General features: G+C 38.3%; 1 pseudogene; it reads right to left on the minus strand.

Moving 5' to 3' along the window:
* Positions 1–16,350, minus strand: part of LOC101573902 — a 50,616-nt pseudogene extending 34,266 nt beyond the window's left edge.
* Between the last annotated feature and the right edge of the window lie 646 nt (positions 16,351–16,996).

A 16,996-nucleotide genomic window follows, 5' to 3' on the forward strand; every position in this document is an offset into this window, starting at 1 on the left:
GGCCAGCCTATTGAAAAAGGGACTCCCTCCCCCAGTTCCTGTCTTCAATTATAATGATAATTACTTGTTCTATTTTGTGTTTCTTCGCAGCACTTTCACTATTGATGCTATCAATTTACCATCATTAGCTGGTATACTTTTGCTGCAGAAAAGCTCAGAATGTCTTCACTGGTTCACCGCGTCTGGAATAGTACTTGCTCATAGGCACGCAATGGCTATTTGTTTTTGTTGAGCTTATGTACATATTTATCATTTTATTCTCGCAGGAACTCTGAATAGCAAGTGGCTATAGCCTCTGGGGGAGAAACACTGTGTTCAAAGAGGATAAAGATCTGATAGCTAATGAGTCATGGAACCAATATTTGTGATTCCCAAACAAATGACTGTTCCACTACATCAGAAATTTAGTTCATACTCTTCAAAGGGAGGTGGGGACTTACCGGCTTATTGGAATACACTTTATATAAAATAAGGCAAATAAATATTTGAAAAGAATAGAGACCCTGTATTCAAAGCCAAGGAAGTAGGTGTTTTTTAGCATCTGAAATAAGCAGAATGTTGGCACAATTCTGGGCCCACAGCAGTTGGTAGAAATGAACAGATTCCCTGGACTGTGGCTGTCACTCCCAAGTGTTTTAATCCCAACTTCAGAAAAAAAAAAAAAAAAAAAAATCATCAAATAAATCTGTTTACTTGATTATGAACTCTTTGAGAATGGAGGCTATGGGTTACCCTCCGAATCCTTGTCGCCTTAGGCCTCTACCAGAGCTCTGTGTCTGTAAGTGGCGAAAGATTGTGTTTGCAGGCCTTGAGGGGGTCGTGGGTGGCTCAGTGCTGTCTTCCCTGCTGCCTGTCTTTAACAGTTGATGAATCTTTTGAAAAGCACTTGAAAGTGTTGGTACGTACTTATTAAAGCAGACTCATAGTCACCAAAACCAGCATGAGGGAAACTGAAGAGTAAGAGTGGCAGTTCACACAGGGCGTACCGTCTTGCAGCGGGCAGTCTACTTCAGTAAGAATGTCAGTGCACAGCACCTGTAGGTGGAGCCCACAGTTTGCCTACTGTGTGGAAGACCTTTGACCTCCTGACTGCATGTTCAGTGGAAGAGATGACTAAGCACACAATTTTAGAGCCCATGTCTGGTGTGATTGCTTTTTTATCAAGTAGAAATTAAATTTGATTGTGTGTCACAAAAGCTCCTAATCACAGTAGCTTGAGTCAGGCAGTTGACTTTTGTTCCATGAAACGAGAGCACTAGAGGAGTCTGAGGCGGTGCAGAGGCTCAAGTATGTGATGCGTCTAAGAGCTCTGGGCTTCCTCTGGGCCTTGCCCTGTGGTCAGGTACGTCAGGCTGCTGGGGCAGTTGCCACAGTGCTGGCATTTCAGGAGGTGTGAAGGACAATGAACAAAGGACACAAGGCAGGCCAGCTGAGGTTGTCCCCTCCTCTTGAGGGAATCTTCCCTGTTCCTGCCTCCAAACATGTACTGACAACATCGATACCTCCACCTATAAGGGAGGAAATTTAGTATTTATTAGTTGGGCGACTTTGCCTTCCTTTCAGCAAAGTGAAGGTTTTGTCAGTGAGGAATAACAAGTGAGTACCTGGATGTTAAAGAAAAAGCTGTCTCAGCTACTTTTCTCTCACTGCTGAGGCAAAATACCTGACACCCAACGTTAAAGGAGGAAAGGTCTGTTTGGCTCACATTTCGTGGAGGTTTCAGTCCAGAATCACCTGGCTCCAAGGCAGGGTGGAGTGGCCTAGGGGCAACAGGCGCAGAAAACAGTGATACAAGCAGAGCACCAAGGGGGAAGGAAGAGCAACCTCCCTTTCTCCCTCCTAAGGAAGCAGGCCACCACGCCCTAGGGCGGTGCACTAGAGCGCACACCATCTCCTGCCCTCCTCCTGCACAGGATGAGGATGTTTACACGGTGAGGACCCTGGCCCCTGCTGAGTCAGTTAAACTTCTAAACTTCTCAATTTGACACAATGAATAACATCCTAGAGAAGTCAGGGCCTGTCCTCTCTCCACTGGGGTGTAGACAGGGCCCCTGAGTTACTTAGTTAAGCTTCTAGACTACCAAGTTGACACAGTGTATCAACCGTAACAGTAGCTAGCAATTTTGCTATAATTATGCATGAAAGGACCTCAGCAGCCTGCCCATGGAAACACTTAACACTGAGTGATCTCAGGAGTTAGCTCCTTTATACTTTTTGCAGGCGCCTCCTATGTGTATCTTCTGATGGAGACATTAAAGAAGAGCCATTATCTGCAATGCTGAGAGCTACACAGGAACAGCTCTGGCTTTGGGGTTAGAAGGCTTGCTTTTGTCACAATTAAACAGGAGCCATTCTGAGATTCAATTCAATTATATGTAAAAAAGGAAATAGGACAAACTCCTTTTAAAATCTATAAACAAGAGGACATGATTAAGGAAGAAGACATTCCTAAGAGTAATGTAGAATAGGGCTTCCTTATTGGAAGTTTAGATTTTATCATATTTATTTGGATGGACTGGGATGAGGTAGAAGGGCTTTTTTTTGGTACTCGAAATCGAACTCCAGGCCTTGCACATGCTAGGCAGGTGCTGTACCACCGAATTATATCCCAGGGCCACGCGGAAGGCTTTAAAAATTGATCTTTCAAGGTAAAAAAGAGAACCTAACAACAGATAAATACAGAAAAGGGAATTATGGGGCCGGGGAGATGGCTCAGTAGAATAAGCACTTGCCTGGCAAGCACAAGGGCCTGAGTTCAATCCCTGGTTCTGTAAAAAAAAGGAAAAAAAAAGGGATTATTATTATTATTATTATTATTGATATGATACTGAAAATTGTTGAGGAAAAGTTGAATTTTCCAATGAATGGTACTGCCATAAATGGCTATCTGACTATAAAAATAAGCAAATGTCTCCTTATATCACATATAAGAATCAAATTCATGTGGATTAAGACTATACATACCAGGAAGAAATATACTGTTGAGTGAAAATAGTTTCTAGTTGAGCAAAGTACAGAAGCCATGCAAAATTACGTAACATTGTTTAGCAATACGCATGGTTAAATGAGGGAAGGAAGAAAACAAAACTCAGGCTAGCATTTTCTCTTTGGAGAAAAGAAAAGGGCCCCAAAGGGTCTAAATGTTATTGTTTATAAGTCGGGTGATGTCCACACAGGAACTTGTGATGTCATGATGTTTCTTATGTTGCACATATTTTTTTATTTTTATTTTTTTATTTTAGGGAAGGGTCTACAGGGTGTTCAGGGTCTCACTACTAGACCAGACTCATAGTAATCTGCCTGTTTACAGCCTCCCAAGAGCTGGGATTACAGGTGTGTGCCACCACGCCCAGTCTTTTGCACATATTTCACAAGGTTTTATTTTATTTTATTTTTTGGAGGTCTACATACTACTTTTTAAAACTTTAGAAGATAGATCGGTAAGATACTAATCTCACTGAATTATTACAAATGTGAAGTGTGAAAGTATTTGGAAGAATTAAGTAAATTATTTTTATCCACACACTATACTTCTTGAAGACACAGTTATTTTATATTTATGTTTGTACCTTTAGCACAGTGCTTGAAATACAGTATGCATTTAAGAAACACTTTTTGACTCAGTGAGAATGTCATTTAACAGTGACACAATGAAAGAGTTCTGAACTTTCATAAACTACAACTAAGGCATTCCTCCTAGAATTTACTAACAACATATTACTCCATTCATTTATTTATTATTTATTCTTCAAACACTTACTAATGCCTATAGTAGTCCAGATATCATGCTAACTAGCAGTGGACTGAGATGAACCATACTTATCTTCTTTTCCTAAGTTCATAGTCCAGTGGAAAAGAAAAACAGGTACATAGACTATGATACTTTCCGACCATTTTTGAGTAGCTATAAGACTGTCATGTATCATAAAGGACAGTTGTCTTTCTTGTTGGCTTTCTTCCGTTCTTTAAATGATACGTACACTTTCAAAGTTTGCCTCGATGAGTAGTGAATTAATTCATTCAGCTGTATTTAATAGACACTCCAGGGAAATGAGATTCTCTTATCTCCCGTGAACTGCAGGCTGGAGAGGATGCATGTTCTTACCTTTGTACTGAGTTTAGTTCAAACTGGAGTTAAAGCGAATAGGGAAGGGATCTCCTTAACACCTGCGATAAGACTAGCAACCTTTAAAGAAGTGCTTTCAGTGCAGAGCAGTTGTTGACAGATTTCAGCTCCTGACTGGCAACATAATAGCAAGTGCCAATTTGGGACTTGATATTCCTCAGGAATATGAAAAAAAAAAAAAAAAAAATGGTGCCTCCGAAGTCCAGCTGGGTTAACTCGAGGCTGAATACATTAAATAAGATGGACGGATGTCGAGGACAGGATTTCCCAAATCACACTTCATAAGATGTCATTCATTCAAAGATGCCTTATTTTAAAAAAGGGAGAATCAAATACAGCTGGGAAATGCTGACCTGTGCCTGTTTTTGTAGATTCACAATGCAGAGTATCATATTAAGGGCCATCACGGAACCAGTTTAACTTTGTGTAGAAAGATGAGGAGATGATGCAAGGCTGTTCAATTTTTCATGCTTCTGCCGTCTCTATATTTAATTATGTCTTATTTACCCAGCAGATATTTCTCGAATATCTATTGTAAGACAGTGCAACAATTGGGTATTAACTTTTTCGTGATATGGGCTAAGGTAAAAACATTTTTATATGGAAGAAGAGACGTGGGCCTGGGTTGTTGTGTTCCAACATTAACCGTGCTCAGCTTCTGTAGAGGCCTCGCAGTTCTCAGGAGAGGCAGTGTACCACCTAGCGTCGATTCCCGAAAGTGCAGCCAGAGCCCGTGGACGGTTTTCCACCCCTTCCCAGCACGAAGCCAGTCCTTCACACAATCGGAAGTCTCTGGAAAACAAACGAAATTTGCATAAGGCCTAAATTAAAGGGATTATATTTCAAAAGTATGACATGTTAACTGTAGGCAATGTAGAAGATACAAGTAAGAAAAGAAGAAAATGACAATATGTAGAAAAAAAGCCTGAAAAATACAGTACAAATATATATTTCTGCTACTTTTTTATATTTATACATAACTATACATGTTTTATACTATAACTGGTAAAATAATTAATATTTCCCACGAGTGGTCTTTATGGAAAATATTTCATTTTCACATAATCAGCTATATTGATTTATGAATACTATTAAATACTATTATTTATACTATAATCTTCTGTAATGAACATTTAAGTTGTTTGAGAATATTTCATGATCATATTAGCGCTGTAATAAACATTCTTTGTGTTCCTGGCATACTCACTTTTCTTTCCTTTTTTTTGTGGAACCGGGGATTGAACTCAGACCCTTGCACTTGCCAGAGAAGTGCTTATTCTACTGAGCCATCTCTCCGGCCCCCATACTCGCTTTTCAAAATAAATTCTTGGAGGTAGAAATGTTGGTCTAAGGATACACTCGATTAAACTTTAAAAACTTCCCTCAAAGATGAACTTACCAATTTACCAATATCAGCTTACAGTCCCTTCAGCCACAGTTTTGGGTGCTTTTCTTCCCATTTTCTTACCTACTGAACAATCTGTGGAAAACAAATGTGCCAATCCAAGGACAAGAGTATCTCAGGGTTTTAATCTGCATTTCTTTGATAGGCTTCTGAGCTGGAACCGTCATTGTATATGCTTATCACTGGCCATTGGTTCCTTTTTCTTTTTTTCCCTGTATTTAGTAGAGGGCCTCCAGGGTCTCACTACACAGATCTGCCTCAAAGTGATCCGCCTGTGTTCAGCCTCCCAAGTGCTGGGCTCACCACGCCCAGTCTCAGTAGCTGTGGCAGTGTGCCCCGGGGGTGGGGCCGGCACTGCACGCCAGGGATCAAACCCCGACCACTGCCTTCTGCCTAAGCAGGAGCTTTAATCCGCTGAGCTATCTGGCTGGCCCTTGGTTATGATTTGTTTTCTTCTCTTTACTTCCTTTTCCTTTTTCATACTGATTTGCAACCAGATTTCTTTTCAGCAATGCGTCTTTGTTGTTTTGTTTTTATCTTGAATTAATTTTAGACTAAGAAAAAATTTATAGTAGTGTATAGAATACCTATATGCTTTTTACTTAACTTCTTCTAATGTATTAGTCTTCCGTAACAATAATGCAATCAATAAAAGCAGGAAATTAACCTTGATACAGTGCTATTAACTAAATGATAGACATTATTCAGATCTTAGCTCTTTTTCTGCTTCTTTTCCTTTTCTGTTCAAAGATGCAATTCGGGATTCCGAAGTGTTCTATTTAGCTATTATTTCTTTTGTCTTGTTCATCCTGCAACTGTTGCGCAACCTTTTTTTGTGCTCCATGCCCTTGGTACTTCTAAAGAGAATGTTATTTTATAACATTTTCCTCAATGTGAGTTTATCAGATGTCTTCTCATGGGTGGAATGAGATTATGCATTTTGGATAAGAATGCTACAGGAGTGATAGATATTTTGCCATATGCAGTACGTCATTTCAAAGGGTTGATAGTACTCTTATGTCTCACTCCTGGTGATGTTATCTCTTGTTTAAGGTCGTATCTGCTGACTTTCTTCTTCAAAGTGTGTATCTTTCTTTTTTTGCTATCGTTAATATTTTTCTCAGAGGAGATTCTTGGAGATTAGGCAGTTTTTCCCTGACTAAACTCTAGATTCTAATTTAATAAATAACAAAGTGTAGGTGAATTTGTTATGAGGCAAACATTTAGTATAACATTCACTGGGCCTACCCTTGAAAGTATTGGGCTCTGTATTTTTTTAAAAAATTCAGTGATTGAATGTAGATTGATATATTTTAAAATAAGAGAAAATATTTATTTTATTTTTATTTTTTTGTGGAACCGGGGATTGAACTCACGCACTTGCACTTGCCAGGCAAGCACTTATTCTACTGAGCTATTTCCGTGGCCCTTATTTATTGTATTTTAACGGTGTCATGTTTTAGTGGCTTCAGTTAGCACCTTAATACTGGCCTTGATTGTGCTTTATAGGGAAACATAAGAAATTTTCTGTAACATGGCTTGATGAAAATTTTAAATCTGTCAGAGATCATTTGAAGAAATATTATGTGATGAAAAGAATGTGGCTTTTTGTTTATCTATACTAGAGCAACTAAAATCTTGTGAGTCTTGACATTATATCCTTTTTGCGTATTTTATCTTCCTAGAGAAGAGTGATAGCTTCAGAAAAATTTTCAATTGTCCAGGAAAAAAATCACTATTTGAGTTCCAAGTTTTCCTTTTAATAGCCATATGACCTTGGGCCGGTCAGGTCACCTGCATAGGTCACGAATGCCCTGTCTCACAGTACAAGAACAACTGGTAGAGCATTGGCAAAGAAGCTCACGCCTTATAAGACAATTAGCACACGCAAGAGATTATTAATACCATATTATCCTTTATTGGAGCTTAAGATCATTCACACCGGTGTAAGTGTTCATGATTGTGGTGCCAGTTTTGTTTCTAATGGATAAAGAATTATTACAAAGTATCTGGCACATACTATAATATGTTTAGTTTTTGTAATATACAGTATTGCATTTGATTCATTTCTGTATTATTTTCCTGGTGCAACTTCCTACCACACTGACAAACAAGGAATGAGCTGCTTATCTAGTAAAGATTTATAGCAGTGGGATTCTATAGTCTTGGGAAGATGTCATTGGCAGTGTAAATAGCAAGGTTAACATGGCTGTTTATGAAATAAATACAAACTTCAGTTAGTATTTCATCTTGAAAACCAGCTTAAGAGCTCTTTAGATAACCTCTTATAATTGAAGTCCTTTTATAAGCTTGGCCTTTATATTGAGTTTTGTCAGATTCAAGGTCAGGCAGAAACTCTAACATTAATCGGTTCAAAATTGTGGCTACTGTCTTCTCATAAATACACTAGCTGTTGCTTGCCTTTCTATCATCTTCCATTTTCTTCTCATATCTTATATGTGTGGTTTTTTTAAAAAAATAATTTCATTAAGTTGAATTAGTCACAGTGGAAAAGAAGTTCTTGCCTTTTGGTTTAGTGAATGCCTTTTGACTTATTATATCCAACGTCAAAAGAAGTTCATTCTGATTTGATAAATGCATTGAAAGCATCTGAAATTGTTTCATCCTTTTTCTTTCTTGGCTTTTCATCTTTTAGAGCAATCAAATGAAATATCCTCTAGCTTTCCTAATCGAAGCTGTCTGCTCTGCCCCGGTGTTAAAAATGCATGTTTCAATAAGTGCTCCTGTGTGGCCGGAAGTTCTCTGGTCTTTTAAAAGTATTTTGTGCTAAACTTTTAAAACAGAGCCCTTCAATCACTTTTCAGCAAATCTTCAAGTTGTACATTTATTATTAGAAATAATACCTTATACCCATATGTACTACGTATCGTGCACATAACAGAGTGACTGAGATAAATACCTGTTAGCTGCTGAGTAGGCTGTGGACCACAGTAGGTTTCATTCTTGGGCTTTTCTATCTATTATTTTGATGCTAGTCTATGTTCAATAGAATTATGATCTAAGCATCATTTATATTTTAAGACTGTCCATGTCCTATGCTAGTAACATAAAAGCAACAACTTGATAGCACCTGCTTACTCGATCATTTGTTAATTGATTTGAGGCACATTCACATGTGGGGTTAATAGTAACATAGGATTTTTATTTTGTAAAGCTGTACTACCTGTGTATCTTTAAAATACAGTGTCCTCATGGCCATAATTACTTTTTGTTTTGTTTGAATTCATGTAAGAATTGACTTTTGCAGTGACTGTCTCCTGAAAAGTTCCCTCTTGTTTTCACAATAGTTTGGTGGCTTCTTCTATGATACATTTGTAGTATTGTGCAGTCACTAAAAAGGTGAATTGCATACTGCTGAGATAGGTGCCGTAGGACAACATGCCACTTGGGTGCCGGAATGACTTGCTGAGAATATGATCACAGGACAGTGATGGAAATCATGCAGCAGTTGTTTCCATACTTGGACAGAATAAGCCAGTGTGGGCCGAAAGGTGTGGTAGCACTTTGACAAGACACACACCGAACACCCGATGGAAACTACTGAGGTGCTGAAGTATTCGTGTCAGCTAGGATTCTGCTAGCACAAGCACATGCTGGGATTGTATACATTCCTACATACCAGTCAGACTTTTTAATTGATATCTCTGTTACGGAATCAGCAAAGTAGATGACCCTGGAAAGTATGAGCTATTTTTTTTTAATCTATTTTCCTACTTGTACACAAAAGCGATAGATTACCTGTCTGCAAATAATTACAAGAAAGATTTTAAATTGTAAATTAGCTTATAAAAGCTACATTTGATCTTAGCCAAAAGGCCGAGAAGCGATCTTATAAAAGCTAATACAGGTTAAAAACTGTATTAAGATTCTTTAAAGTTTAGAGTAATAAAATACTGCTCGACCATGCTCAACCACTTGTCTGAATGAATTAAAAATTTTTTTTAACAGATTCTTGGAATGTAGCATGTACTCTGTATCATATGCTGTAGCAGATACTGCAGATCCTGAGATGGATAAAACTTGATTCTTGTCTGTAGGAAATATGGCATATGTGGAGGTGGGGTGGGATGGGCTTCTCTTAAACAGAATAGCAGATGTGGTGGGACATCTCCACATGTATAATGTAAATCCACTGGTATTTAGCATTGAAAAAATGATTACAGAGACAACAAACTCTTTTATTATGCAAAGCTTGTGTTTGCAAAAATGTAATAGGGTAAAAGTGGCCTGTGACAGTGATGTCCTAAAATCCCATAAAATGGGGATTGTCTTAGTTACTTTTTTACTTCTTGCTGGGACATATACCCAGCAGTCAAAGTGAAGGAAGGAAAGGTTTATTTAGCTCACAGTTACTGAGGGTTCAGTCCATATTCAGCTGGCTCCCAGGCAGACAACAGTAGTTCATGCAGCAGAAAACAATGCAGAGCAGGGGAGGAGCAGCAGCTGGGGCGCCTGTCAAGCCTCTCTCTTCCTTCTAGGATGACTGTGAAGACCAGTCTTTCTCAATTTCTGGGCCCTGCCCACCTGTAGGGCTAGGCCCTCATGTTGAGAGTTGTCTGAGCTGATTCAGTCAAATTGACACAATGTATCAACTAACACAAGGATATGCCCCCTATTTTGAAAGAACATATTGATTCAGATCATTTACAAAAGGGAGTAAACAGCATATTGTTGGATTTTGTTTCCTAATCCACTGTGCCAGTCTATTTCTCTTAATTGGTGAGTTGAGTCCATTTACATTGATGGTTAGAATTGAGATGTATTGACTTATGATTGACATGTTATTTACCGGTTGTCATTTACTCCTTTTTCTCCTGTGTTTAATGGCTTACCCTATTTAGTTGGTTGCTTCCGATCTCATTCATGGAGTTCTGATCATTTTGGTTCCTCTCTAGAACATCTTTCAGTAGCCTGCGTAGGGTTGGCTTTGTCATCACAAAATTCTTTAGCTGTTCTTTGTCACGGAAGTATTTCACTTCTCCATCAAACTTGAAAGAGAGTTTTGCAGGGTATAGTAGTCTGGGCTGGAATTTGTTTTCATAGAGGACCTGAAGTACTCTGCTCCATGCTCTTCTTGCCTGCATGGTTTGTGAAGAGAAGTCGGCCGTAATTCTGATGGGTTTTTATTCGAATGTGATCTGCTTTTTTTCTCTAGCAGCTTTCAGTAGATTATTCTTGTGCTGAATTTCTGGGATCTTGACTATTATATGTCTCGGTGTGTTTTTCATTGGGTTGAGGTTCCTTGGCGTTCTGTATGCTTCGGTTACCTGAATGTCAGATTGTTTCCTCATATTTGGGAAGTTTTCTGCTATTACTTCTGCCCAAATTTTTTTTAATGTCATTTGTATTAACTCCTTCTTTCTCATTGATGCCTATTAGTCTCACATTGTTCATCTTTGCATAATCTTGCAGGTGATGGATTATTCTTTCTTGTATCCTCGTTGTTTCTAAGAGATCCTTTCTTACCTTTTCACTAGCTGCACCAGCATCTTCAAGATCTGAAACTCTGTCTTCACATTCACTTAAACGGTTTTGCAAGCTTGTGATTGAGATTTTAATTTCTTCTATATCTCTTTGACTCTGCTTCATGCGATCTATTTCTTTCCTGTATTGCTCATTCAAGGAAGCCATGCTGTTATGTTGAGCTGTAGGGGACTCAGGTCGACAATTTCTGACATTGCCAGTCAAGCGGAAGACCCAATACTATTTATTTTATTTTTATTTTATTTTTTTTTAAGAGGCAATACTATTATGGGCTACTGGACTCTTTTAGAATATTTTGCTGAGTTTACACACCTATAATATTCAAATAATGGAACTTAACAAAAAAGGGGGATACCGATGAATGTCCATTTGTATCTGTGTATTCAAAGTGGTTAGGATAGATATATAGTTACATTCTCTTAAAGAATAGAGTGATTTGTTCTAATGGTGTTTGTAGATAGGATATCATGTCCACATCTTGTACAGCAATTAACCACTGGGAGGAATGTATGCAATGTGTTAATTATTGAAACTGTCCTACCAATTTGATTTGAAACTGTCTCATTGCTATTTGTTTATCAATAAAATTATGGGGAAAAAAAGGGAGTAAAGACAACTAGACATGCTTTTACTGCTTTTATGAATCCTCTTTAACCCAAATTTTCAGGATCTTGAAATGTACTTTGAAGGCCTAAGAAAGAAACACTGTGGAAGATAACTATCACTTCGTTCATCTCAAATTGTATTATTGACTGTTGGCTGTGCTGCCCACTGCACTGGTTTTAGCAATCTCGGTGGTGGCCATGTATAATCCAGCTGCGTTTTTCTGTTTCTCCATGCCTCCTTTTTGGCTTAGGCAGGGTATCCTAGATAGAGGATGGGCTGTGGAAACAGACACAAGTTAGAATGGTAGACCTACCTCTTACAGTGTGACTTTGGACTTGGGCTTCAGTTTCATCACCTGCAGTATTAGGGTACTAATAGCTACTTTTTTTTGGGGGGGTGGTTGGCTCCACCTGCCCTGGGGGCGAGGCTTCAGGTCATGTGGTGTGGGGGATCAAACCTCAGTTCCTGCATTTGCCTAAGCTTGCCTAAGCTGGGGAAGTAGCTCATGGGCATAAGTGCCTGCCTGGCAAGCCCAAGGTCCTGAGTTCAATCCCCAGTACCAGAAAAACAAAACAAAACAAAAAAACCAACCAAAAACATAGCTGTAGTTACAGGTGTCCCTCACCATGCTCATCTTTTCCACTAAGCTTGCCTAAGCAGGTGCTTTAGACAACTGAGCTATCTTGTTTTCTTTCCATAATTTTATTGATAAACAAATAGCAATGAGACAGTTTCAAATGAAATTGGTAGGACAGTTTCAATAATTAACACATTGTATACATTCCTCCCAGTGGTTAATTGCTGTATAAGATGCGGACATGATATCCTATTTACAAACACCATTAGAACAAATCCCTCTATTCATTAAGAGAATGTAACTATATATCTATCCTAACCATTTCGAATATACAGATACAAAATGGACATTCATCTGTATCCCGTTTTTTTGTTAAGTTCCATTATTTGAATATTATAGGTGTGTAAACTCAGCAAAATATTCTAAAAGAGTCCAGTAGTCCATAATAGTATTGGGTCTTCCGTTTCACTTGCAAAGTCGGAAATTGTTTACCTGAGTCCCCTACAGCTCAACATAACAGCCTGGCTTTACTTCTTATATTTTGTTTTTATACTTTTCTGCTGAATGGTTAAGACCAAGGTAAAGCAGGACCTATGCAACAAGAGTTGTAGCTTTGAGTCTGATAAGGTCAGTGAAATTCCCTCAGGATTTATGCTGAGATCCTGTACCTCAGATTATAGAACCTTTGTCAGTGTCAGCTATGTGGATGAGTCACGGCCATTGCTTGGCCAATGTGCTCTCTGTGAAAGCCTGAGAGAATGTTTTCTCTCCATGTGACTCTCCTCAGGCACACTCTACATCATCAGTCACTTTCCTCTTTGGCCCCATAATCTCCTTGATCAGAAAATTTGGGACACTACCGAGTTACATGACGTTACAGTACAAGTTCTCATATGTCCTGAGTCTTAATTGACCTCACTGAGCTATCTTGCCAGCCCCTAAATATCTACTTCTGTTTGAGAATGGAATGAGATAGAGTATATAAAGCATTTGTCACATGCATGAACATTAATTTATAAACATTAATTTTCTGTCTTTAGGAAAAAGACTTAAACATTTTAGCTTTAAGAACTTTCTTCTGTTTACCAATTACATACAAGTAAATTGAGAGAGATAAGGGTGTCTGTGAATGACTTCTACCTTATACTTATTCTGTATAATGAGTTGATGAGACTTGAAAGTGAGATTTCTTTTCACAGATGATCATTGTGTGAATGATAAAAAACAGACAAATGTATTCAGACTAAACTATGTGCAATTAGGAAGGGTCACTAGAATTTTTTTTTTGATAGTGAATAATAGCGGCATGCAAGTAAGTGTAAGTAACGCCATGGTCCCTTGTTTTATTGACCATGAATCAGCAGTGACTTTGCTCCTTATTAACTGTGTCACCTGATAAATTACTTTATTTCTCTTTCTTTGGCATTTCATTCTTTATAAATTTGGGCTAGGAGGGATGTGAAGAATCAATGAGATAATATAAGGAATGCAATCACAGTATGTGCTGCGAAGAATTGATACTATTATTTTAAATGGCTCCATGTTTCTTTAATCCATAGGCTGTAGGCTGTCGAATTCCAATTTTTCCATAGTATTTACATTTTTTTAAGTGTTTGAATGTATTATAGAAGTTCCTGTTTCTCAATTATAAGAAAAGTAATGGAATCTTCATAGAAATGGCAATCTGTATGCAGAAGATGAACTGACTTGGTGTAAATATGCCTTTCTACTTTTTCTGCCAAATTATGAGTGATATGACATTGTACATGACATTGTACTTAAAGAATTATATACAAAGATGTGATGTTGTACATAAAATGTTACATACAATGATGTGACTCAAGCATTTAGATGATTTTATTCAGTATTTTCACCAGCTTTGGGTATCTGGCTTTGAAATGAGAGGAATTGCAATTGCTTTGGGATGTAGTGAATATATTTTAAGAATTTTGTTTTGTTTATTTATTTATTTATCAGGAGATGAATCTTACACTTATGATTTTGCTTTGGTGGTGAAATGAACAGTGTAATCCACTTGGACACAGTTGGTGATAGCGGTGCCTTCTGTGGTAGTACACTTCATATTTTATAAAGTACGTTTACATTCATTATCTTTTTTCTTTTTATTTTATTGGTACATTTTAGATTTGCATAGTGATAAATTTCATCATAGGGGATTTGTACAGAGTATATCTTGCTCCTTTTTCCCCCATTTCCTTCCTCTCCTTTTAGCTCCTTTTCCCCTCTTTATTTACAAAAGCTTTGGTTTTTTCCCTTCTATCCCCCTTCTCATTTTCTTGCCATTCCCAATATCTATTATACATTTTTGTTTCTTGTTTCCTCTTTCATTTTCTCACAGTGAAGGAACCACACATTTCCACAGTGGTTGCACCAGTCTGCACTCCCACCAACAGTGGAGAAGGGTTCCTTTCTCCCCACATCCTTGCCAGCATTTGCTAATGGCGACTTCTTGATAACAGTCATTCATTCTGGGATGAGATGCAATCTCAGCATTATATTAATTTACATTTCTCAAATGAGCATTCTTTCCTATGTTTATTTGCTGTTTCTACTTCATCTGATCACATTCATTGCTTTACTGGGTTTTCTTGGTACTTGTCACAGTAAGTAGGCAGGTTATACTGTTACTATGAAGTATGAGGAAACCTGGCCATGTCCTTACTCTGTCTAAAACCATGAAGTGGTTTCTTATTGTACCTAGGATAAAGTTTGGAATCATTTTACTGGTGCACAAGGCCCTGTGGGATCCGGCTCATTTCCCGATCTCCTGTTAACCGCTCTGCTTTCGCTATGTGGCCTTTTTAGTTCATGAACATACTAAGCCTCTTCTCATATTAGGATTTTCAAGTATGGTATCTATCTATCACCTCTTTTATTTTTCTAATTCTCATTCAGTACTTTGTATCTCTAATCTCAAACTTCTGTGACACAGTAGGACTTTCTGTTTTATTTTTGCATGATACCTTAATTCTTTCCTTCAAAACACATCACAATTGTTACTCAAATAATCATTTATGTCATTATTTGTTTACTGTCTGTTTTCTTCCTTAGGCTCTAAACTATATGATGGTTGGGGCTACCTATTGTATTAACTTTTTCAGAGTGGAATGGAATTTCTCAAATATACCATGCACTGTACACCCATGAATTATATTAAATGATTAAACTGAATTACACAAAATCATACACTGAAAGATACAACTAAGAAATCTGAATTCATGGTTTAATTGCCCACCCTAAGTACAACTCTTATAGGTCAGATTGCTTGAGCAGAAGACAATTGTGAAATTAGTGTGCAGAAAATTTACTGGGGACTGAATCAACACCTGAAGAATAAAGACAGAGTAGAAGGAGTATATGAGCTGCATTGTCATCTCTGAGACCTGAGGAGCTTGGGAGCTAAAATGGCCCTAGACTAAGGGCAATGAGCCTTTTACCCTTCCTTGGTTGAGCAATCATTGTGTACAAAGTGTTCTGTGAACAGAGCATGACTTTAGGAGAGGTGGCTTTCCTTAGCCTTATCTGGAGGAACAATCAGCTGTGAAACTGCCCTGCAGCTGCTGGGAATGAGTGTGTCAGGCCTGTTGTGCAGGGGTCACCCAGGAGCACACAGAGATTGTTAGCCAACCCCACACTGCATCTGCTGCTCAGACTCACTTGCCCTGCGAAAGTTCTGTAAACATCTCCTTCAGTGTTTTGGTGTGCTTTTTTTTTGGGAGGGGGTGTGCTTTTTATCTGGAGGAAAAGTTTCTTTCTTTTTTTTTTCCAGTGGGAAATAATTTTAATCACAGAATTGTACATTTTCTCCTCCCACATCTTACTCTGAATTATCTGGAGGAAAACTTTCAAGACAAAGGTTAATAGGATGAACCACAGTTCCCACTGTTCCTCACAGCATCTATGTGCTGCCCTGTGGCCTCCATTTCTATCAGGGCCCAGTAAGTAGCATGCCAAGAGCTGTGCATTTTGAAAGGGGTCTAATTTTCCACCACTGATGTGCCTTTGCTCTAGCACTGAGGATTCCTTGCTGTGATTCCCATATTGAGGGTTGTCATAAGCTGCAGTGTCTTTTTCTGTCACCGATGCCCCTGAAGCCATAGGACCAGTCATGTTTCATGCCCCAAGTGTCAGGACCGCTTGTACCATGATCAAGACCTGCTGCAGAGCCTTTTCCACTCAGAGTTGTCCTCACAGTTGACAGTTGCTCAACATTTCCTGGGACATGGGTCAGTGTGATATTCCCAAGTGCTTTCTCCAGAACTGAAAGAGGCCTACTGGACATTTTCTATATTGGCAAATGTGAAGTGCTCAGGAAGTATTTGTTAAATAAAAAAATGAATAAAAATCATCAGGTGCCTATTACATACCTGTAGTAAATAATTCCCTTAACCAAAATGTTTGGCAAAGAGGTGAAATTAGATTCAGAAATTATCTGAAAGGAGATATTTGATCTTTAATTCTTATCTGGGTGGAATAGGAACATAGAGAACTGAATTGGACTCATGCCTCTGAATCTGAATGCACGCTGTTGCTATATTATTCATAGGTATTGAGAACTTGGGTGCATTATTTAACTTCTGCGTGCTTTGGTCTTTTACTTTATATATTTTGGATAAAACCTGTCTTATCTTCCTCATGGTATTCATGTGAGAATTAAGGTGAAATATTAACTGCTAAAATATTGAAAGCTAGGGAACATTATCTGTAGTAGTTTTCTTGCTTGTCATTAAAAGAAGCAAGAGTGAGTCAGAGAACA

The sequence above is a fragment of the Octodon degus genome, unplaced genomic scaffold (genome assembly GCF_000260255.1).
Source record: "Octodon degus isolate 3935 unplaced genomic scaffold, OctDeg1.0 scaffold00109, whole genome shotgun sequence".
In the NCBI taxonomy this organism is placed as follows: Eukaryota; Metazoa; Chordata; class Mammalia; order Rodentia; family Octodontidae; genus Octodon; species Octodon degus.